This window comes from Ochotona curzoniae, unplaced genomic scaffold (assembly GCF_017591425.1).
Source record: "Ochotona curzoniae isolate NIBS_2020 unplaced genomic scaffold, NIBS_Ocur_1.0 scaffold_2587, whole genome shotgun sequence".
Lineage (NCBI taxonomy): Eukaryota > Metazoa > Chordata > Mammalia > Lagomorpha > Ochotonidae > Ochotona > Ochotona curzoniae.
In genome coordinates, this window is record NW_024467096.1 from 359,445 (window position 1) to 384,895 (window position 25,451).

The 25,451-nt window shown below is 38.8% G+C and overlaps 1 protein-coding gene and 1 pseudogene across 3 annotated transcripts in view; both read right to left on the minus strand.

Annotated features, from left to right (window-relative positions):
* The window catches only part of GSK3B (glycogen synthase kinase 3 beta), a 156,191-nt gene that overhangs the window by 111,052 nt on the left and 19,688 nt on the right, over positions 1–25,451 (minus strand). The gene's annotated exons all lie outside the window — the stretch shown is intronic.
* LOC121171403 lies at positions 16,661–16,786 on the minus strand (annotated as a pseudogene).

The following is a 25,451-nucleotide window of genomic DNA, read 5'->3' on the forward strand; positions in this document are numbered from 1 at the left end:
GGAGGCTGGGTGTGGCTTCCCCATTCCCCCAAGACACAAGATGCAATTGAGATTTTGGAGACAATGATTTCACCCACTTTTCCCTAACCCTCAATCCTTCCCACCCCAGGTCAATCATATAATCATTATCAAAAACAAAAATTAAAAATAATAATAATCTGTGCAAGGTAATCCCAATTCAATAAAACATTATGCTCAATAGCCAAATCTGCCCATTTACTCTGAACACTTATGCATTACTTTGTTAAGGACTATGCCCTAAACGTAACATACAGGTGTTTGGGCCCTAAAATTAATTTTGCAATCAGCAAAGTTGGGAAGTTTCAAGTATTTTACAAGATTCTGATTCAAATGTCATTAACTATCCAAATTTTTATTTTGAAATAGCCATACTTGTTTTGAACTTATTTTAAGTGAATTAATGTTTCTGTTAAAACTCAAATGTACTTTAACCCATTTTAAATAAACAAACACAAAAATGCAGAATAAGTTATTATAATGTTCAAGTCTAAACTTAAAACTGTATTAGCTTAAAATCTATGAACTGAGAAGAAGAATATTTTCATCCAAACAATAGCCTTATGGAAGACAGAACCAACACCAAAGCAGAACAATGAACAGAAGCTTAGAATACACCCCTCCCCCAAAAGAGAGAAAACTGCTGAAGGTCAGTTAGTAACACTGAGTACTATGTTCACCTTCAGTGCCTATAAAAATGGGAGTCACATACCATTTACGTTCCAAAAAAAAAAAATCCACAAAAATAGTCCAATGTAACCACACATCTTCAGTAAGAGTCCTTACACTTTTTAGTATAAACTGCAAAAATGTCTTTAAAACTAAACTGCTTCATTTTGCCTTAGATGTAAGATTACCTGAGACAAATCATCCAAAATAGAGACTGAATTCCCCTGAGGAAAATCAAATCAGTGTACTGATAGCAAACAAATTGGTCAGAATAGAAAGTAATAATCTGCTACTTGAAGATAACTGCTGCAGGGCTGGCACCGTGGCCTAGCCTTGAATGCCCCGGGATCCCATATGGGTGCCGGTTCTAATCCCAGCATCTCCGCTTTCCATCCAGCTCCCTGCCTGTGGCCTGGGAAAGCAGTCAAGGACAGCCCAAAGCTTTGGGACCCTGCACCTGTGTGGGATACCCAGAAGAAGTTCCTGGATCCTGGCACCAGATCGGCATAGCATCAGCCGTTGCGGTCACTTGGGGAGTGAATCATCGGATGTAAGACCTTCCTCTCTGTCTTTCCTCCTGTCTGCATATCTGACTTTCCAATAAATAAATAAATATTTTAAAAGAAGAAAAAGAAAAAAAGAAAATAACTGCTGCTTTGGCAGAACTAGAAGAAATACTTCCTGCTTTATTTCTTATGGAGGCAAGGGATATTCTAAATATGAAGCAATGCGAATTAGAAAGACAGGGAAGAAAGATTTTTCTAATCAATAAATCAAAGAGTAATATGAAAAAAACACACAATATTTTAAGAACCTATTTACTACAGTGTAATATCTTTCTAAAATTCAAGAAGCATATTTGCTTAATAACTGAATTTACTAAAGAAAAATAGCTGGGCCCAGCACAGTAGTCTAGTGGCTGGGGTCCTCGCCTTGCATGCGCCAGGATCACAGGTTCATATCCTGGCTGCTCCATCCAGCTCCCTGCTCATGGCCTGGGAAAGCAGTGGAGGATGGCCCAAAGCCTTGAGACCCTGAACCTGTGTGGGAGACCCGGGAGCAGCTCCTGGCTCCTGACTTTGGATCGTCCCCGCTATTGCATCCACTCGGGGAGTGAATCATTGGATGGAAGATATTCTTCTCTGTCTCTCCTCCTCTCTAAATCTGACTTCCCAATAAAACTAAATAAATCTTTTTAAAAGAAAGGATAGTTTAAATGTATATAATGTTATTTAAGTATTTTTAGTGGTTACTGTCAACCTGACGAAAATCCAAAGCAGCACACTGATCATATTCCAGTTCCTAACAGCTTTCAGAAGATACCCAGCACCAGTTAGTGACCACAACTAGGACTGCCTACCTTTATCACTATCATCTTTTCTCTATCAAGGATCATTCACATATTATACTCTCCCACTACTCTCTTAAATCTGGCCGTTAAACCAACTCCTTTTTCAAAACCACACCCTAGATTTATTCTACCTTTGTTCCTTCAAATCTTATTTAAGGCAACATTCACTCTTTCACTTGCCTACTACCATAGTAACGGTTTAACAAGACAAAATGTAATATTTTAGGTCGGTCTGTCCTATTCCCATGGGGGAAAAAAATTCAGCTGATAGAAACCAAGGAATACATCAATTATTATGGAACTCAGAACATTTTCAGGAGTTAAAAACCAACCCTAACCACTTCGGTAGGCCAAAAGATAGCACTTCTCCTAATTCCAATCTCTTTGATCTATACTGAGAAAATAATGCCATCAATATATAAAGACATTACAAGGAAAGCCTACCAACCACCCAAAAGTCTCCACTCCTTAGTAGTTCTGATTGAATCCCTTTATCAATCCATTACCAGAATTCAGGATTAATTTTGCAAAACTAACCCTGAAGAATTTTTTTTTAATTTAATGACTATGCCTGTGATATTATTTACTCTTTATAATTTGACACTGCAAGCAGACAGCTAAGCTAATTATGGCTTATATAGTAAGCTTTTAAAGGATTGCCTAGGAACATAACCATTTTTAACTTATGTACTTAAAAGAATTTACTATAAAAAATGTATTCTGAATTTCCAAACAACTGAACTTCCTTTTGAAATACAATCAGCCATAATTTTTCTGTGTAGCTGGAAGGGAGGGAAGGAAACACAACTAACATTGCAATTTAATTTTTCAAGCAATTACTATGGATAAAATGTACCTCTTGGTAACTGTTAGAATCTCTCACTTCTGGAAGATAAAACAGCCAGTTAATATCTAAGTTCTGTCAATAATGTCATTTCTTACATTTTCCAAGTCATTAATCTTTAATTTACAATCAAATGAATGCTACATTTATAGCTAATGTAACAAGAAACATATCTATAAGAAAATAAGTATTCCAACTGATTACAATACTTGGATTCAAACCCATGTTGAGCTTTAAATTTGCAGCAAACTTCATCTCTCAAAAACCTGGCTCATCATTCCCCAGCCCTCTCCCCAACAAAAACAGACTTTGGAGAACCTAGCAATAATTTAAATACACAATCCAAGTATACCTCCACAGGAAGGTAGAGTAGTTACAGTTCAACTGGTCAATTTACAAAGAGTCCACCCAGCATTTTCCCCTACCAAGCTTGCTAGAAGAGATGCTAACTAGCCTCTGTTAGATGAGGGCCCTGAGACAACACATTCCTACATTCACAGTAGATCTGTGACCAGGCCCAGCTAATCTTGTGCCTGGGTCACAGAACATCCTAGGTTCAATCCGTACTAGAGAAAAATATCTGCCACACTATTTATTACATGATGTATCCAAAGCCAAGAAGGACATAGAAACAACTACTTTTAAAATAGAACTTTAACGGTAGGACACACCTAGATCTTTATCATCTCATACCATTGACTTAATGATAGATAGATAGATAGATAGATAGATAGATAGATAGATAGATAGATAGATTCTATCCATCTGATAAAAATAAAACTAGTATAAGACCAACACAAGTCTGTTAACAGTGTTTTCTGGCTTAGTTCTTTGTATAGCATATGTCCACAATCTGCAGAAGCACTGGATCACATACTCTTTAAAAAATAAAGTGGAAAAGGAAAACAAAGAGCTGCAATCTTACACCTAAATACTTGCACTTTTATCAGTCATTTGTATAACTATTATAAAGTGACTCATGTGTTTATGCTCTGTAGATCACTTCTATTTTATGTATTCTCTCATGGTAGTAGCCTGATAGAAAGTGAAGGCCATATTAGTAGCACTTAATTAAATGATTACCCTGGTAACTCAATACATAGCTAATGAAATTCAAAAGATCCATCACCTTCCTTTACTTAGGCTATCCAGAAAAAAAATCAGAAAAAATGATTTAACTTACTTCAGCTATCAGGTATTTTAACTGTAACTGAAATTAACAGTAAGTGAATGGCTTCTAAGTAATTCTATCTTTGCCAAGCTGTTTAGAAAACTGAGTACCAGCAAAAAGCATTTTTTGTCATCTAAGTGCAGAAATTAAAATTAATCGGTATCATTACTCTTATCAAAATAGCAAAAAAAATATTATTTTGAACTGTCAACTGTCCATAATATTCTTCAATATGGTATAAATGGAAAACACCAGAACAATTACAGTGGGAGACAGCCTGATAGAAGAAAGATTAATGTCTTTAATCAAAGAAGCTCTTTATATATTACCTGCAAGACCATAATCTTCCAGATTAGCGTACTAACTAGACGGAATAAACAGAAGCCCACAAAAGGAATGAACCCCTGGTTGATGCTGAAACAAATCTTCTGAAAGACTGCAATCTTTTTACCTATCATACCCACCATGCTATACAACAGTGGGTTAAAATCACACATTTATAGGTAAAAGATAAAACAACAGAGTAAAAATTCAAAGAATTCCCTGATATGTATTCCACACAAAGCCAAATCAGTAACTATAACTGGAGTCAATGTGAGGAGTAAAATTTTCCTCTGAGAATATAATGCTACAGAAGAACTTAAGGAAAAGTAGTAAAATAAAAGGTCAAAAATGAGGTGATAAAACAGCAGATTATAAAAAGGATATTTTTGCTGCCTGTATTTGTTTCTTCTGGTTGTAGTAATTAATTTCTACAAACTGAGTATTATTCCCTCTCCTTCTTGCATACTAGAAATCCAAAATCAAGAGGCCACAAGGCTGCATTCTCTCACGAGGCACTGGGAGAGAATCCATCCATCCTTCCCTGTCTAGCTTTGAGTGGCTGGCAAAATTACTTGAATTGTGTCCTTGTGGCTTCATCATCCAAATCTCTGCTTCTATTTTCAGATCTCTCCTCTCTGTGTCTGTTGTCTTCTACGTATCTTTTATAAGGACAGTTGTTAATGGATTTAGTTCTCATCCAAACAATCTGGAGTGATCGACTGAGATTCTTAGGTTAATTAAATCCTACAAAACCCCTTTCCAACTAAATCTTCAGGGATCTGACCCATAAGTATTGTCGCGGATTGAATGTCTGTATCACCCCAAAATATACAAATTGAAGCAACAAGCCCCATTGTGATGGGATTGAGATGCGGGGCCTTTGGCTGGTAGCTAAGTGTAGGTGAGGTCATGAGGGTGGGGTCCCCATGATGGGTTTAATGCCCTTGTAAGAAAACAGGAAGAGACACCAGAGTATCTCCACTATATGAGGATACAGTGATATCATGGTCATCCAAAAGTCAGAAGCTCTGGTTTTTTTTTGTTTCTTTGTTTGTTTAAGATTTATTCATTTTTATTTAAAAGACATATTTACAGAGAAAAGGGTTCCTTACCACAAACTGAATCTTTCAACACCCTGATCTTCAACTTCCAGCTTTTAACAACTAAACCAACCAGGGCTATGATATTGCTACAGCAACCTAAGCTACCATCATTTTCTATTTTTTAGCTTAGCAAGGCAATCACAGACTTAACAAAGTAGAAACAGCAAAGAAGTATGATGAAAAAAATCAATGGAGGACAGAGAGAAAAATCATAGTGAATGTAATTAATTAAAGATTAAAGTAACTAGAAAAGATGAGAAATGTAGATGATTCAGCATGATAATTATTTTCGGGAGATCCTAAATTCCACAGATAAACAGAAAAAGCACTGAAAGAGACAGATTTCTTTAACATTGAGAAATATGGTCCACAAATAAAACATACTATATGCTAAACAGAGAGCTGACTTAGAGTGAACAAAGTATCCAGGTTAAGTTTTAGAAGAACAAATCTCTCAGTCACCACAGCAGGAAAAAATCATCACAGAAAAGGCAGGGCAGGGAAGGGGTTTGAAGAAAGCAACAGCTAGAAAATGTGTTTAAAGAAGAATTAACATGCTACTTATTTTTTTAAAAAAGTCAATCTTCTAGTATTACTGTTTGGTTTACGACAAGGGTAATTAAGGAACCTCTTTCCTAGGCCTCTGTCCGCTTAATCTGTAAACTGTAAGGACTGAATAAACACAAATTAGATCCATTTCTGCCCTGAGAATACATGATTTCATGGCAGACAAATGAACAGGATAAACTGCAAACATTGGGCTTGAGTGTTACAGTATAGTTTTCACTTTTTAAGTTATAGGTTGAAAAGAAGAATTATTTCAGTTATTCCAACTCCAAAATACACCTACCATAACACACCTGACAAATTGCAAGTACAACCAGGTCCCGATTAATGAAGCTCTGAGCTCAGATTTTCTGACTTTAAAGAAGCAAAAGTGAGACGCATTCAGTACAAACTGTACCTCCAATTGTGAATGCTAACCTTTTGCTGAACTAGGAAAAAAACTGTGACATGTAGGATGATGCTCTCTTATGAGGCTAGGCAGTGGCAGAGCAGCAGATCCCAGCCAGTCATACAACCATGAGGGTAAATGATCTTGCTCTACAACATACTATGTTGTTAAAACTAGAATGTTCAGCAGGTTAGGCATATTAAATGCATTTTTTATTTAGCATGTCCAAATTACAATGTGATTACCGGGATGTAAGTAAACCTTTGATAAGTTAACAGGTACCTGTGATTTTAAAATAAAAGTAAAGAGTTAAGGTCAACAAAAAGATACATAACAAAACTAGACATTCTAAAATATGATTTTTTTTAAATCCTTACAATTACTGCCCAATATTCAGTAATGGATAATGAGAGGAGAGGGAGGGAGTCACTGAAAAAAGGAGGACAGTTTTATAGGAGCATAGGAGCACTAGATGCAAGAACAGTGAAAAATAAAGTCAGGAAGAAAGCTGAAATTGAGAATAATCAGCATTACCATGAAAGCAGGAGAATAGCTCAAGTCCTAGGGACCCTGTACCCACGTGGGAGACCTGGAACAAGCTCCTGGCTTCAGAATGGCTTGGCTCCAGCCACTGCAATCATCTGCAGAATGAACCAGAGGATGAAAAACCTCTCTGTCTCTCCTATTCCCGTTGTAACATCTACCTTTCAAAAAAAAAAAAAAAAAAGAGCAGGCAAAAAAATCTGAATTGACACCTCAGAGAAACTACACAGATATGAAAAACTGTTCAACATTAGAGAATTGCAAATTGAAACAAGCAGCTATCATCAAACCCCTGTCAAAATAGCTGAAATCCAAAACACTGACACCCTCAAAGGCTGGCAAGAATATAGAGCAACAGGATTTCTCACTCACTGCTGGAAGTAGTACAAAATTATACAGCCAATTTGGCAAGATTAGACAATCTAGCCATCACACAGATATTTGCTCAAGTAAATTTTTTTTAATTTAAAAATTTATGTGGTACATCCATACAAAGCAGTATTACGCAGTGATATAAAAAAAGGGAGCAAGCAACAGAAAGGCATGAAAGAATGTTAAAATATATGTTGTAAGTTAAAGCATGTCTAAAAATGCTACATATCTATGATTCCAACTGTAATCGTTCCGCTATATCCACGGGTCCAAATGTGAGTCAACCAATTGTTGGCAGAAAAATCTGTACTAAACATAGACAGGCTTTATCATCACTACCTGAACTACACAAACATCATTAATCTGTACTAGGTGTTTTGCCAGTAATCCAAAAATAATTTAAAGCATAAGGGAAGAATGTGTATAATCTGCACGTAAATACTACACCATTTTCTCTAAGGGACTTCTGTACCCACAGATTTTAGTATGCTCAGGGCAGTCTTCCTGGGACCAATTACCTGGAAATACTGAAGAAAAAAAAATGCTGGTCATATATGACATTCTGGAAAACTATAGTCGGAGATAGCACTATGGCATATGACATGAAGCCACCAATGGTGATGCCAGCATCCCGTATGGGTGTCGGCTGCTCCACTTCTTATCTGACCCTCTGATGTTGTGCATGGAAACAGCTCAAGCCCTTGGGCCCCAGTACCTGTGTGGGAGACCTAGAAAATCCTGGTCCTGGTTTTGTACTAGCTTGACTAGTTGCTACAGTTGCAGACATTTAGGAATAGAAGACCTTTTCTCTCTGTCTCTCTCCCTCTCTGACATTCAAGTCAACAAAAACCTTATTTAAAAAAAGAAAGACCAGGGCCCAGCAGTGTGGCCTAGCAGCTAAAGTCCTCGCCTTGAATGTGCCGGGATCCCATATGGGCACTGGTTCTAATCCTGGCAGCTCCACTTCCCATCCAGCTCCCTGCTTGTGGCCTGGGAAGGCAGTCGAGGAAGGCCCAAAGAAGAAGTTCCTGGATCCTGGCTTCAGATCAGCATAACATCAGCCATTACGGCCACTTGGGGAGTGAATCATCAGACGGAAGACCTTCCTCTCTGTCTCTCCTCCTCTCTGTATATCTGACTTTCCAATAAATAAATAAATCTTTAAAAAGAAAAAAAGAAAGACCATAGATAAAGGAAAAAGTTATGTAGTTATAAAAGAGTAAGGGCCAGCAACAGCTAAAAGATAGTATTTAGAGAACAGTAAAACCACTTTGTATACCAAGTGCCATGGACACATGACATAATGCATTTGCCAAAACTCACAAAATTATAAAGAAAAATGTAGACTCTGATGGCAATAAAGAATAAGATATAGATTTTTAGTTATTAATAAGATGTCAATATTGGTTTATCAATTGTCACATATGGACCACACCAATGCAAGATGTTAATTATTACAGAAAACCACATTATGAGGATGTTAACAAATGTGTGGAAGCGTGTTGTTCACTTTTTCTGAAAACCTAAAGCTGCTCTAAGAAACAATCTACCAATCTAACGGGAAAAAAGGAGGAAAGAAAGCCATTACTGCATAATAGTTTTGTCACAAGAGTACACATCACTTGGAAAGTTTATTCACTAATAAGCTTTCTAAGGAGATCAATATGGTTTTGTGTTTGCTTTTATAATTTCCTCCTGAATCCCTGGACCTCACTCCAAACATAATAAACCTTTGGGAGTGGGACCCTAGCATGTGTTAAGTTTAAAAAGGCTTCCCAAGTAATCCTACTGTTAACATGACACAAAAAAATACAAGAACATATCAGCTAAATAGACTGGTTTCTAACAGAGAACATTACATAACTTACCATCATAATTCTCTCAAAAATGGCAAGGTTAAACTAGACAGGAACATGAATCAGAGTTTTTGGATCACAGTTTCTCTTGCCCACAGAAGTCTGAATAAAAATGACTTCTAAACCATGCTCATTTATCTCAAACCAAGATAAATCAACAGACACAAACACTTTTCATTTTTTTCCAACTAGGGTAATGCAGTCATATTGTCTTAGAAATAAAATCATGAATATATTCTTTTCCTATCACAATTCTCTTTAGTCTCTCATGGCTGTCTGAAGTATTAAAAAAGATCACCAAGAGGATAAGTTCAGAGCTTCATCAGATACACTCAAGAAGGTAATCCAATACAAACACTGCTATTATGTTACTAGTAACAACTTTTCTTCTGATCATTGTAGGAACAAAAATTAACATATACTAAATCTAAAGCCAGCATGGCTTAATTCCTTTGTCTGAAAATTGGCCTACCAAGCTAAATATCAAAAGTCTAATCCTAGAAATCTAAATTTATCATCCATTCTCAGCACCTAGTACACACAACAGCATCTATTAAACACACAATGCAGTACATAACAATATAAATGTGCTCATTCATATTGAGGGTCTCTTGTACACCAAACACCATGTGAAAGAATGAAAAAAAAAAATGGTGAGAAAAAACAAATTTTTACACTCTAGCAGGGAAAACAACTCAGAATACAACAGGGGATAATGCATAACATTTTAAAAAATATAAGTGAATGTGCAAAAAATTCATGACTAAAAGTGACTTTTAAAACAATTATGAAGCTGTTTCAAACTTAACTTTTTTGGGGTGGCTTTACATTTATTCATTAATTAATTTGTAAATCTGAATGTTTTTTAATGCTGTACTTAACCTAGCTTAAATGATTTTCTTTGGCTCTCACAGATATTAATATACACATCTTGTACTAGGACTCAATATTCTCATATTTAAATAAAATTACAATTTCTAAAACTACTTATATGACTTTATGTTTTGCTGCATATATTTAGCTTTCTGACTTCAATTAATTGTTACCCTGTAGTTCTTCAAATTCTCAACTTTAAGTAAGAAATGAAAACATAGTGCTAAAAGTTCTACAAACTAATCACAGTAAATTTAAAATACACATACACATCTTTCCCTGCCCCCAAAAATCTTTAACCAATTAGTATTTCTTCATCCATCGCCACATAACACACTGACACAAAGCCACAACCAGAGCTCCTGTTAGAAAGGAATGACGAATGTAAGAATTGTGCACTCCGGGGCACTGGAGCACAGTGGGTTAAACACGATTTGGGATAGACAGGTCCTGAATCAGAGTGCCTATCTGAATCCCAGCTGCTCTGCTTCCCATACAGCTCCCTGTGAATGTATGCTGGGAGGCAAGGGATAATGATACAGTAACAGGGTTCCTGTTTCCCAGTGTGGAAGACCCAGCTGGAATTCTGAGACCCTGGCTGCTGTAGGCACTTGGAGAGCGAACCAAAGAATAAAAACTCTCACTCTCTCTGCCTTTCAAGTGGATGAACACAAATAAACAAAAGAATTATGCCCAAAATGGTCCTCCGATCATACAGAGAATGTCCATGGAAGCTATGAAGAGCAAGTATTGTGAAGCCAGGCAGCCTGGGTTAAATCCTGGCCCCACCAATTCCCAGCTGTACTTCAGTGCTCTGTGCTTCAGGGCTCCTCATTTGTAAAACAGGAATAATAGGATCTTATCTCATAGGGTGGCTAGGAAGATTAAATTAGTTAATTTAGGTAATGTGCCTAGAATACTGGTTGGTACATAAAAAGTACTAAATTTTTTTTCTTTCCTGCTACTGTTACTACAAGGAATCCTGCCACAGGTTCCTAAGCATCTTAAAAAGTGCAAATTAACCCAACTAAAAAAAAAAAAACCTCATTTATTTGCTGAAATGCCCACCTGGCCTGTAAGATGTCTTTTCTTTGCTAAACTTGGCTAGCTTGCTTACTACCAGCTAAGGCAGAGACACAGGTAGGTTGTAGCTAGGGGCACCAACAGCCCTGTTTTTGCTGCCATCCATACCAAGAGGACCTCAGTATTCTGTGATGCAATAACGTTTCAATTAGACAAATTCCATCTAAATTGTTCCTTATACACACACTATAGAGGAACTCAAATGATGCTTAATCAAAGTTTTCCACATAAGTCAATCTACTTCTCAAGTTCAAAGGGGTAACAACTTAGGTAAAATCAAATTCCTTTTTAACAAGCTTAGCTAGTTTTGTCTTGATGAGTATCTACCCCTCTAAAAGTTTTCCTTCAATAAGTTTATGCAATAATTGTACCTACAATGGATTTAGGAATATTAAAGTTGGGACATACTTCCTGAATTGGCAGACTAACTGGGAAGCATTGATCAGAAAAGCAACCTATTAAGTCAATAAACATTTCTCACAAGGGTACTCAATGTCTGGCTCTGGCTGGTTTTAAAGTCACTAGGAGAATACCGAGAATCCTGCACAATATGCATGGTAAGCATCACAGAAGTTGTACAAAATCTGGAGGAGGCAAGGAGCAGGGAATAGCTTGTAACGGCAGGCAACTTCCTAGGAAGATAATGTTTGTATCAAATTTTGAAAAAGGCAAATTACCAAGAAGAAAAGAACAAACAATATTTCAGTCAGAAGCAAAGTACTCAACAGTATGCATTGTGAACAAGAAAACAAGACAGGCCCCGTGCAATAGCCTAACAGCTAACGCCCTCGCTTTGCACATGCCAGTATCCCATATGGGCAGTGGTTCGCGTCCTGATGGTCCTGCTTCCCATCGAACTCCCTGCTTGCACCCTGGGAAAGCAGCAGACAATGGCCCAAAACCTTGGGACCCTGCACCCATGTGGGAGACCCAGAAGCAGCCCCTGGCTCCTGGCTCCTGGCTCCTGGCTTCGGATTGGCTCAGCTCCAGCTATTGCAGCCACTTGGGGAGTGAACCATTGGAAGGAAAATCTTCTTCTCTGTCTTCCTTCCTCTCTGTATATCTGACTTTGCAATAAAAATAAATCTTTAAATAAATGAGAGAGAAGACAGTATTCTCATGCCATGATAAAAGCCTCAAACTTTATTTTGTAAGAAATAAGTGATGAATAAAAGATTCAGACAAAAGGATGTGTGATCACAGCTTCACAGTTTTGAGTGTTTACTTGCAGTAGGGGAGAAGAAACAGGAAATGAGAAACAGCCTAAGAACAAACTTTTTCTGTAAACAACCAGATAGTAAATGTTTTAGAAAAAACTTTCTCTAAATAATGAATACACGGAACTATTAAATAAGGCTGTAACAGAACTTAGAGGGGGCTGGCCAGTTTTTAGTCTATCTTGAGAGCTATTGCTTGGGACCCTTTAGGGTAAGCAAAGGGACTAAGTAACAGGTGTAAAAATGAAGAGGACAGGTTTCAGAGAAATTTAAAAGGTAGACCTGAGGAATAAGAGGAACCAATTCTGATGTATTAGGAATAAAGGCAGAGGTCGCAACTAAAAAAAAGAAATTATCAGATTTTTTAAAAAAAAAGGCTGTGCTAAAGTTTTATTTTGCTTAATGAAGAAGACAGGAAAGAAACTAATCTCAATCTTTTTTTTTAGTTTTAAAGCAAGATTTATTAGAAAGGTTGAGAAGAGAAGACTCCCGTCCTAGTGACGGGAGGGGGCTTTGAGATAGAAAGGACCCTTACCTCCTGCCATAGTGGCAGGAGGACAAGAAGCAAAACCCTCTGCCATAGTGGCAGGAAGAGAAGAAAAACCCGTATCAATGGTGGGGAATGCACCTTGGTGTAATAGCTAAGTGGTAACAGGTCTGAAATTCTGAAGAGACCTGCATTAGACATCTAGGTTTGGTTATGGAAGTAGCTAGGATTACCAAGGGAAAAGGAAGATGGGTAGATGAGGTCTACAAACAAACATTTAAAGAGGAAGAGAAATAGCACAGCACTTGGCAGGGAAGACTGAGAAAAAAAAAAACATAGTTTCAGTGGAATGCTAAGGATCACTGTAGCTAAATTAAGCTATAGAATACAATCTTTGTGAGGAAGCAATCAGTGAGCCAAATAGCAGAGCTCTAATAGGATTTAGGATACTCTTGGCATAATAAACAGATATCTGTTAAAATGACAATCCAGACCAGGTATATTTACAGAGGCAGAGCAGTGGCTGCCAGCACCAAGTCTTGAAGGCAGAGGGAATGGCAAGTGTGCTTAATGGGCTGTTTGCATTGGGGGATAAAAACATTTTGGAACTTGATAAAAGTGGTAAATATACACCATGAATACACTGAATTGTTAACTTCAAAATAGCTAATTTTTGAATCAATCTCTATCTCAATTTAACAAATAAAACAAGAGAAAGAGGGAAGGGAAGGGAGGGGAGGGGAGAAGAAGGAAGAGGAGGGGAGAGGAGGGGAGAAAGCAAAGGAAAGGAAAAGAAATGACTGGCACCATGGTTCAAGTTTCATCCTCCACCTTCACATGTCAGCAACCTATACGGGAGCAAGTTCATGTCCCAGCTGCTCCATTTCTGATCTAGATTCTTGTTTATAGCTCTGGAAATCAGAAGATAGCCCAAGCATCTTTGGAATGCTGCACACCCTGAGGGAAGACTGCATGTGAGGTTCCTGGTACCCGTTTTCAAAATGGCTTAGGTCCAGATGTTGTGGTCATTTGGGGAGTGAAAGAGCGTATGGAAGATTTTTCTCTCTCTCCTTCTCTCTGTAAATCTGCCTTTCCAATAAAAATAAATAAATTTTAAAAACAAAAGGAGAAAAGAGAAGGGATGGGAGAGGAGGAGAGAGAAAAGAGAAAGCAGTGGGTAAGCCAGAGAACCTAACTGGAAAAATAGAAAAATGGATGGCAGGGACTCAAATATTTGAGCCATCATACCTCCCAGGACCTGTACAGCAGGAAGGTGGAGTCAGTAGCCAGAGGCAGGTATCAAACCCAGTAACTCTTCATGTGGGGTTCAGGAATTTGAGCCCCAAATACCTTCTCCAAAACTGTAACTCTGAAAGAAATAATGTAAAATAAGTACTACAGTATAGCACAGCCACTCAGTAAAGTGAATCTGGGCTTTATTAATAAAGATTTTTTTTAAGCTAAATAATTGGGAAATTATAAAAAGTACTATATTAAATGTGTAAGATTGTAAACAATGTTCCAGACTTTCCATGTCATCTATAACCCATCTATGTGGCTATATATACCATCCACTTCTTCAATCTGAGCTGGCCTGATGACCTGCTTTTTCCAGTACAAGGCCATGAAAGAGACATGCTAGTTCTAGGAATACTAGATTACTTCCACTCCCCTTTCTTGGAAATCTGCTCTTGGAAACCTGGAACAAACCGTAGGCAGGCAGCTGAATACTTAGGGACACAAGATTCAGACATTTTATTATCCCAGTTGGTAGCCAGCCAACTGCAATGAGGTCACTCTAGATGAGTTACCCTCAGCCAATCTACCAGTTAAGGCATTAACCAATCACCCTGCACACAATCACTGACCTCAGATCCACCTTAGAAGAAATACTGTGACTCCAAAGACTCCTAAGTAATAATAAATGGTGGTTGTTTGAAACCAAGTTTTATTAGACTGGCTTGTTATACAGCAAGAGATATCTTGTACATTGATGACAGCAGTGATAACAGAACAAGGTCACTGATCTGGCATGAAAACTAGATTTGGGCCCAGCACAGTGACACAGCATGCTAATCCTCTGCCTGAGGTACACAGGCACTGTTCCAGATGCTTCACTCCCTCTATCCAGCAGCCTGCTAATGTGCTGGAGAAAGCAGCAAGCAGCAGAGGATGACCCTAGTGTCTGGCCCCTGCACCAGTGAGGGTAATCCGGAAGAAGCTCCTGACTTCCAGGTTTGGATCTGGCAATCTCTGGCTGTTGTGGCCATGTCAGAAGTGAACCAGGGGATGTAGATCTATCCCTCTCCTTCCCTCTCACCTCTCTTATCTCTGCAACTGTCTTTCAAATAAAAAAAATAAAGCTTTTTAACAAGACGTATATCATCCAGATAATCTTATTCAGTGTGGATTAGGTTGTACACACAGTTAAAACTTAAGGGAAAAAAATTTTACTATTTAAATTCCTACATAGAAAAAAAAAACTATTTGTGCTAGAATTCTAAATGATGAGCTACTAAGCCATAACATTCCTTTTTCCTAAAATTACAGCAGCTTAGAACCCCCTAAAAATACAAATGCAATTTTTAAGAACATTGAATTGTCTTTGGAAAACAACTGTAACAAACGACTACAATCAAAAGAATTATCAAAAGGATTATTTTAATGGCTCAATGAAACTGGAATTTGGGGGGAGTTCTTTTGCTTTAGTTTAAGTAAGGAATTTTCCAGAGATTACTAAACTATCCAGGTGTTATTACTGAAACTTTTCATTTTCAAAAGCACTATATCCTAAGAGCAATGCTATAATTCAGGCAGTTAATACTGCAACTCAAAAAATACTAAACTAGGCCCGGCCTAGTGGCTAAAGTCCTCGCCTTGAACGCCCCGGGATCCCATATGGGCACCGGTTCTAATCCCGGCAGCCCCACTTCCCATCCAGCTCCCTGCTTGTGGCCTGGGAAAGCAGTCGAGGACAGCCTCCCCGTGTGGGAGACCTGGAAGAGGTTCCTGGTTCCCGACCTCGGGTCGGCCCAGCACCAGCCATCACGGCTCACTTGGGGAGTGAACCACTGGACGGAAGACCTTCCTCTCCGTCTTTCCTCCTCTGTATATATCTGACTTTGTAATGAAAAATAAATAAATCTTAAAAAAAAATACTAAACCACATTAATTCAAAACCCATCACAAGTAGTGCATCAGTTTCTTCAACTAACATGCATCTAATATATTTCAATAGAACAGGAAGATGCCATCTCTTCTTTTCTATAAAAACAATTAGCCTTACTTTAATGGTCAAGTCACTGGCCAATTTCTACTAATACTAAAGAGCTTTACCTAATGCTGGGAGGGTAATTTTAAATGCACATCAAGATCCAAGTATTCACAAGTCAATTTGGTGTGGAAAGGTTTAAAAACAGCACTTTTTTTTTTAAAGATTTATTTTTATGATTTTTTTATTGGAAAGGCGGATATACAGAGAGGAAAGACAGAGAGGAAGATCTTCCGTCCGATGATTCACTCCCCAAGTGACCGCAACGGGTCGATACTATGCCGATCCAAAGCCAGGAGCCTCTTGCGGGTCTCCCACGCGGGTGCAGGTTCCCAAAGCTTTGGGCCGTCCTCGACTGCTTTCCCAGGCCACAGGCAGGGAGCTGGAAGGGAAGCAGGGCTGCCGGGATTAGAACCGGTGCCCATATGGGATCCCGGGCGTGCAAGGTGAGGACCTTTAACCACTTGCGCCACCACGCCGGGCCCTAAAAACAGCACTTTTTAAAGAGCAATGAAGGGTACGGGTCTTGCAAGCACCTGGGATCCCATATGGATGCTAGTTCTCCCATCCAAGTACTAACCAGGCCCGACCCTGCTTAGCTTCCGAGATCAGATGAGATCAGGCACGTTCAGGGTGGTATGGCCATAGACATGGATGCCAGTTCTAATCCCAGTGGTTCCACTTCCCAGCCAGCAGCCTGCCAGTGATCTGGGAAAGCAGTCGAGGATAGTTCAAAACCTTGGAACCCTGCACCCAAGTGACTCCTGGCTTTTGGATCAGCTCAGCTCTGGCCAGTGCAGCCAACTGGAGAGTGAATCAACAGATGGAAGATCTTCCTTTCTGTATATCTAATTTTCCAATAAAAATCTAAAAAATAAATAAACCTTTAAAAGAGCAATGAAGCAGGTTCAGCACAAGAGCCTAGCAGCTAAATCCTCACCTTGCATGCCCTGGGACCTCATAAGGGTATGTTCCAGCTGCTCCACTTCCCATCCAGCTCCCTGCTTGTGGCCTGGGAAAGCAATGGAGGGTGGCCTGGAAAAACAGTGGAGGGTGGTCTGGGCCGTTGGGACCCTGCACCTGCATGGGGAACCCAGAGTAAGCCTTTGACTTCTGTTTCGGATTGGTTTGGCTTCAGCCATTGAGGCTATCTGGGGAGTGGGACCAACGGAAAGATCTTTCTCTTTGTATCTCCTTCTTTCTGTATATCAGCCTTTTCAATAAAAATTTTTAAATATTAAAAAAAAAGAGCAATGAAGCCTTTAATAATGTATTAAGTCATTGCTGAATTTAACAGATTTTACAAAGTCAATTAACATATTTTTTTAATGGTTCTCTGGTATTTAAAATAAGTGACAATTTCTTTGTGGATTTAGCAGCCTTTTTTAAACAGCATTAACACACCATGAAAATTTCACAAAAAGAACCAATCTACTATTTTTAAACATACTAAATTGGATCTGTGGGTGTTAAAAGTCATTCAATAGAGAGGGCTACTGTTAGTATTTAGCATCCATTAACATTTTATACCATTTACACCAGAAAGGTACAGATTCTTGGAAACATTTAACATAATAGTACAATTTATTTGACAGAAGAGGAAAAAAATGACTGAATTAATGGTTATCAAATATCCTACATAATTTTATGTTCTGTTTTTTAAGAGCACTAAGTCTCATACAAAAAGGTGAATCCTACATAATTTCATTCTAGCAGCACAAGTCTCAAGGTAAGAGGTGAATGAACGCAAGCTTTCTTAGACCATGGGATAAACTCCTAACTTCCTGCCTTCTAAGTACTACCTTGGGTTAAATTACATCTTACCCAGTAATTCTGATACTAAGTCTGAAATATTCATGAACCTCAGCAGGTTATATGAGTTAATTTTCTGCCCTAAAATAGCCAGTCTGAAACAAACTCTATACTCCCTTCTCTACCAGCCAACTTCTCAAGTAAAATACTCCATACAGTATTCTAGGTCATCTTTTACCAACTATTGTATTTTTTTCAGCATTGAATCAAAAAGAAGGGTATTATAGAAGCAATTTGAGAAATGGGGTGTAGGGCAAACATTGTGGCAGAGGGCTTTAAACTGCTGCCTGGGACACCCACCACTGCCTACCTACCACATCTCTCTCTCTACCTCCCTCGATTCACCACCCTGTCACAGCCTTTCAAGTAGATGAAGATAAATAAGCAAAGAGGTGGTTGCTGAAGTGCTTGGGCCCTTGTCACCCACACGGGAGACCACTATGGAGTTCCTAGCTCTGGGTTTTGGTATGACCTAATCCTGGTTGTCATGGGCATTTGGGCACTGAATTAAGAGATAAAACATTTCTCTCTGTCTGCCCTTCAAGTAGATGAAAATAAATAAAATTCCCAAGAGAAATGTTCCAAATGCCTCTACAGAGAAACCTTTCCTAAACAGCTATAATAACAAACCAATCCACTTTAGAAAACAAGCCTTATTTACATATATTGCAAACTCCCATTTCCCTCCCAGACACAAAAAGGTCTGTAGCATGACTCAATTTGAGGCTATTCTCTTTTCAAATTTAGCAAATTCTTCTAAGAGGGCTTTCACAAACATCAAATTTAGGTAATCAAAATCTTGAAGACAAGGAGAAAATATCAACAGAAAATTCTGTGCCTAGCTGTGTTTTTCATGTATTATATAATTTAACTTCCACTACACCCCTGTGAGACAGATACTATATAAAATTGTTATCTTTTCAAGATACAAATTCTAAAATAAATCATTTGGCTCAAGGTTAGACTTCATTTGGCATTAGAAAGAAGTCTAACTATACAGTTGTACATTCTGAAGTGAGACAGTCATGGAAAACCACCTGAATCACAGATTAGGTTTTATGGAAGGAATAGCCAAATATTCCTCAAAATATACTGCTTATAATCAATAATTTCATTCTGACCACAATTTTAACTACTAGGCAGTACAGATTTCCCGGCAGGTACTTGCTTAGCATGTTTGTAGAAAAAGGTGCTATCAACTGCTAGAACCAACCACATTAAAGAGTTGGAGGAGAGGAGACATGTATGCACAAGTAAAAGACAAAGTGACTACCAAAAAGCTTTTCCCAATATAGGGGATGGAGCAATTGCTCAACTGGCTAATCTTCCCCTGCAAACATGGCATCCCATATGGAAACCAGTTCGTGCCCCTATGCTCCACTTTCCATCCAGCTCCCTGCTTGTGGCCTGGGAAAGCAGCAGAGGATGGCCCAAAGCCTTGGGATCCTGCACCAGCCTGGGAGACCCAGAAGAGGCCCTGGGATCCTAGCTTCAGACTGGCACAGCTCCAGCCACTGTGGACACTTGGGGAGTGAATCAGCAGATAGAGTATCTTCCTCTCGGTCTTTCCTCCTCTCTGTATATCTGACTTTCCAATAAAAGTACACAAATCTTAAAAAAAAAAAAACCTGATGCTCATGATGACTTAGTTATCATAAGTAGATATCAAAAATCATCGATATTTTAGAGTAATTTCTTAAAAGAGCAAATAAAAATACCTTTTAAAAATTTCAGAGCTACCACCTTTTGGAAGCACAACTCACACAGGGCTCTGTGGCACTGCCAAGGTCTCTGTGGCCACTATAGCTCCCGTTCGTCCACAAGCTTGGGGAGTAATAGGCAATACCTTTCCAATACTCAGGGGCCTTTTCAACAAAAGGAAGTATGCATCCTAAGGTGGGCCCAAAGGCTGTAGGGCAGACAACCATTCTGTACAAGCTGAGGTCCAATGAAATCTTAACCATTATTCCGATCACAGATTTCAATGTGAAGACTGCCAAAGCAACACCAGTTTGATGGAGTGGTATCTATGGGGCCAGGTCAGAATTTCACCCTCTCCTTTCCTCTCACCGGGTGCCACTCACCAAGGCTTGTTCTTTGTGGACAGCAACGACAGATACAAGATACAGCGGAACTCATGAGAATGCTGGCTGAGGATGAGTCACAGTCCTGCAGGTGTTTTGACAACAAGAAGGTGGTCCCAGATGTCATGAACACAGCAAAATCACAGACAAGTTGAGACTGCACACCCTACACCACAAACAGGTGCATTCCAGCCAACTGCACCAGCTAGTAGAGATGAACTGTTTGAATGAAGGACTGGACTGTGGCTGGCACAGTGACTAAATCCTCACCTTGCATGATCCAGGATCCTACATGGATGCTGATATGTGTCTCAGTTGCTCCACTTTCCATTCAGTTCCCTGTTTGTGTCCTAGGAAAGCTACGGGGATGGCCCAAAGCCTTGGGACTCTGCACCCACGTGAGAGACCTGGCGGAAGCTCCCTGCTCAGCTCTGGCCATTGTGGCCACTTGGGGAATGAACCAGCAGATGGATAATCCTTCCCTCTGTAAATCTAACTTTCCAATAAAAATAAAATAAAATGAAATAAAATAAACCTGAAGGACTGGACTGGTTGTCCAATTAGCTCAGGAACTAGAAGTGAATGAGACTCCTCCCAACCCTCTCCTTTCCTCTCACCGTAAACTTGACCAACAATTCTGGCCAAGTGCCAGAAGCTGCCTCCATGGACTGGTCACCGTGTATATCACACTAGGCTATCCTTGTTTATTTAACATCAAGTTTGTGTCCACTCAGGGACGTTTCTGGTACTCCTATGTGGTAACCTTTTTGAAAAGAAAATCTAACTCACCCTTAAGCTAGGAGAAGGAGTTTAGATGCATACATTGATATCTGACCTGCAGAAATCTGTCACTGTGTTAAACACTTGGATGCACCTCTGTGCACTAGAGGTTGCTAAAATTCAAAAACATGTTTTTATTCTGAACTAAAGTTAAAAGATAAAAATGCTTTAACTCTCAGCAGAAAGAATGTTTAGCAATAAACAACCTCAACACTCTTCAAAGTGCTCCTCTGTTCCTCTTTGAAAACAGGAAAGATAAAATCAAGTGTGATGTGCATGGTCATAATATAGATTCCAGTGGCTCAGGTTGTTTTTAAACCACTCTGCATTCCAAAGCTTTGTGCTTATATTGTGTTCACACAGTCACCTGGGCAGAGGGGGAAAGCGGCTTTGGGTAACATCATCCAACTTTTCTCTCAGGGTCCCGCAGGTGGCCAGTATGTGAGTTTACAGATACCAGCACCCATGAGCCACCGGTTTGCTCAGACTTGCTGGCATGCTGTCTGAGGCTTTACCAGCAAGTATGCCTGTGAGTAAGGGGGTTGGTCCACTCAACAAGCACAGTTCCAGAAGCACCCCCATCTCCACGTATGAATTTTCTCCCCCTGCAAAAGGTTATCTCTATTCTTATTTTTTTTAATACATAAACATTGAAGAAGCTAAAACTGCTAAGTTTATCTTGGTGACTATCTCAGAACTGTTTCATTTGGTGATATGGATCCTCTTACTCTCAATAAATAATTAGAAATCAAATTATGTATACCTGTTTGTTTTCCTTTAGACAAGGCTATGAGAATAAAATCTCATAACTATTCAAAAATTTTTCTAAAAAGTTTAAGATGATTACCCCCATCATCTCAGTTCTTTCTTAGAACTGTAAGCCCACATACGGGCAGAAACCGTCAAGCCAGTTTCTGCCCACTCTTAACCTGCACTCCCCAGTTTCAAAGAGTAGTCAATCATCTTTATCTCCCACTTCTACTCTTATCCTCTATCTCCCAGTTATCAATACCTCTTATTCTAAACTCAATGAATATTCTCCTTCCCCCTTTCTGTCCTCATTTCTTTAAAACTCTGGTTAGTGCACCTTCTACACTACCATTACTCTATTTCCCTTTTCGGATTTTTGGTTGCATTCATCTTCCTCTCCCTGTCCCTCAAATGTTTAAGTGTCCATGGCCTTCCTGTCGTCTTGTGATAAAAATCCTTGAAGAATTATTTTAATCTTGATTTAACCACTGGTGCCACACTGATAATTCTTTTAGCATTTAAGACTCCTGGAAACTGCCCAAATGCTTCCTACGCATCAGCAACTAAACATTTCTGAGGCTCATCAAACTAAGCATGTCTACAATTGAATTCACCTTTGAAAGCAGAATAATTAGAGCCTTGGGCAGGGTAGGCTGTGCAGTTTTTGTTTTGTTGGGGCATATTCCACATTTTGGTAAACATAATCATCTACCTGGTCTCCCAAGAATCACTAATTTCCTTTTTCTCTTGACTCAGACAAACATCGTTGTAAACACTAATCAAAACTATATAACCTTAGTTTTCTTCAAATTCATTTCTGTTCACTCACCTATTACTTCTCAACAGTAATTTGCTGAGGATCTCCCATTACCCTTTATAATTGCTAATGGCTAGAATCACCTCACACATAACATATGGGATCCCAGAGCTTACAAGGTGAGGACTTTAGCTGCTAGGCTACAGCACCAGGCCCAACGATGATCTATAAATTATCTATCTAATTCAGTAAGAATTTAGGTGAACCAATGCTCATATAAATTAGTACTGGGAATGTAAACTTTTCAACCTTTTGTTTCAACCTCTCTAGAAGACAATCAAGCAAAATGGATCAAAATACTAAAAGAGTACCTACTCCTTAAACAACTCTATTCTAACACAGTAAGAATTTCTGTAGAATGTTCTTTGAAGAATTGTACATAATTGCAAATAAAAAACCTGGAAGCAAAAGTCCATCAAGAAGAAGGCAGAAAATATTACATCATTCCACTGTATGGATAAGGTATTGTCTGATGATTTGGCAAGAGTAACAAGATTGTAAAGGACCTTGGCATCCAAGAAACCTGTTTTAAAATCACAACTCACAAGCTGTGAATCTTAATCAAATGATTTAACCTCTACAATTTTTCTATTTGTAAAATACGGGCAATAATTTCTACCAGAATTCTTATGAAGACTATGTTAAAAATCCCAGGCTGTAAGATTTGGGGCCTCACATTATGGCATAGCACTTGCTCCATTTCTGATCCAGCATCCATCCAACACGCTTAGGAAGGAAGCAGAAGATGGACAAAGTGCTTGGAACCCTACCATTCCTGTGACTAAGCAGGATGCAGTTCTCTTGGCTTCCGCCTGACCCAGACCTGGCTATTATGGCCAAATGGCAGCTGAACCAAAGGATGGAAGACCTGTCTCTCCCTCTCTGTTATTTTCATATATAAACAAATAAATCATTAAAAGAAAAAATAAATAAAGATTTACAATCACAGTATCCCATAAAAGAGTACTAGTAAATTGCTCACTCTATCACAAAGAACCATCAATACAAACTCTGGCTCAAAAGAAATTTGATATTTAAAGTACACTCTGACTACACACAATCTCAACAAATAACTGCTCATATTCACTTTCAATTTAAAGTAAAGCAAAACCAAAATATCTAGGAACATAAATTTTCTTACCTTTTAGAAAACTACAAGCCTAGAAACAGTATTACAAAACAATTCATTTTATGTTCGATTCGTTACTAAGTATGCTCTTGACTTTTGTACCTTCAGTAGTTTAACAAGTGTTTAGCATATACTTGGCCATAAGTGTTGAATAAATAAATGTGGAGGTCATTGAACAGCTAACAAGCTCTCTAATAACATATTTTATTATCACTCAAATCTAAAAAAGCCTACACACAAAACTGTGGTACTAAATAATATTCAACAAGTTTTGATTCCAAAGAAGCAATCCTACAGCAAATTTCATCAAGCTCACTTTCTCACAACTTATTGTTTCCAAAGGAATATACTTAAAAAGTCACTGGGCATGTACTCGCTTCAGTTGCACATACACAAAGTCACTGGGAGGATCTTAGGACCAGTGAGAGCAGGAAGCATTAGAAAGCAAGAGAGCTCTCAGATCACAGCCCAACTTCCTTACCAAAGGCCATGCCAAATAGGTCAGAATCTCACAGCAAGATAGTATCATTTTTCCCTTTTATTCCTCCACAAACCTATCAGGCTTTTTTGGCATTCATTGAGCAATATTTAAGGAATATCTATCAAGTGCCAGATCTGCCTTTCCAATAAAAATAAATAAACCTTAAAAAAAAAACTTCACTCCATCAACCAAATAGAATATTTAATCCTTCTACAAATACTTAGTGCCCATTACTCATTTATTCTAAAACATTTATTAAAACCTCAGCAGGGGGCCCGGCGCGATAGCACAGTGGTTAAAGTCCTCGCTTTGCACGCGCCAGGATCCCATATGGGCGCCAGTTCTAATTCCAGCAGCCCCACTTCCCATCCAGCTCCCTGCTTGTGGCCTGGGAAAGCAGTTGAGGACAGCCCAAAGCCTTGGGACCCTGCGCCCACGTGGGAGATCCAGAAGAGCTCCTGGCTCCTGGCTTCGGATCAGCTCAGCTCCAGCCGTTGCGGTCACTTGGGGACTGAACCATTGGACAGAGATCTTCCTCTCTGTCTCTCCTCCTCTCTGTATATCTGACTTTGTAACAAAAAATAAATAAATCCTTAACAAAAAAAAAAAAAATAAAAAAACCTCATCAGGTGCTAGGCATTTACTCAAAACTTAGGAAAACATAATAAACTCAGAAAGAAATAAAAATCCCTGCACTCCTACAACTTTACATAAAGGTGGGAAGGAGAGGAAGGAACAGTAAATAGAAGTAAATTATCTTTAATTAATATTGTAAATATTACAATGAAAAAAGCAGAGAAGGGAAATGAAGTCTAGGATCAAAGGAGTTAAAACTTCACTAAAAAAAACTTTCATAAGTTCTTTAAAATGAAACTAAAACTAACAGGTTCTAGCTGTAGATAGATCCGATCCAGTAACAGTTACATGGTGACCTAATTTTTTCAACTCATCCTAAAGGTAGGAGCACAACAGACAGTAAGACAGGTGATTTGAAAGAAATAGGGCAGGCCTTAGGCCAGCTTGGGACGCCTGCGCCCCATATGGAAGGGCCTGGGTTTGCATCCTGGTTCTGCTCCCAGTTTCAACATCCTGCTTAAATACAGGCAGGGAGGCAGCAGGGGATGGCTCAGGGAGTCTAATCAGTGCTCCCCACACGGGGTAACTGCACTGAACACTGGGCTCCTGTCTTCAGCCTGGTCATTATTCCCTCAACAAACTCTAAAACTTAACACCATTCGGGGAGTAAGCCAAAACGTGAGATATTCCTTTCTCTCACACATCTGTATCTCAGACTTTCAGATAATAAGTATTTTAAATATTTTTTAAAACAAGATGAAACATTATAAGAGTTGCTAAGTTACTACTAGGAAAGTGAAAAAATTTGACTATCATATTGTGAAAAGACTGCAAGTTCATTCATTTATTTATTTTTGGTGAAACTCATTGCCCACAATTAATATT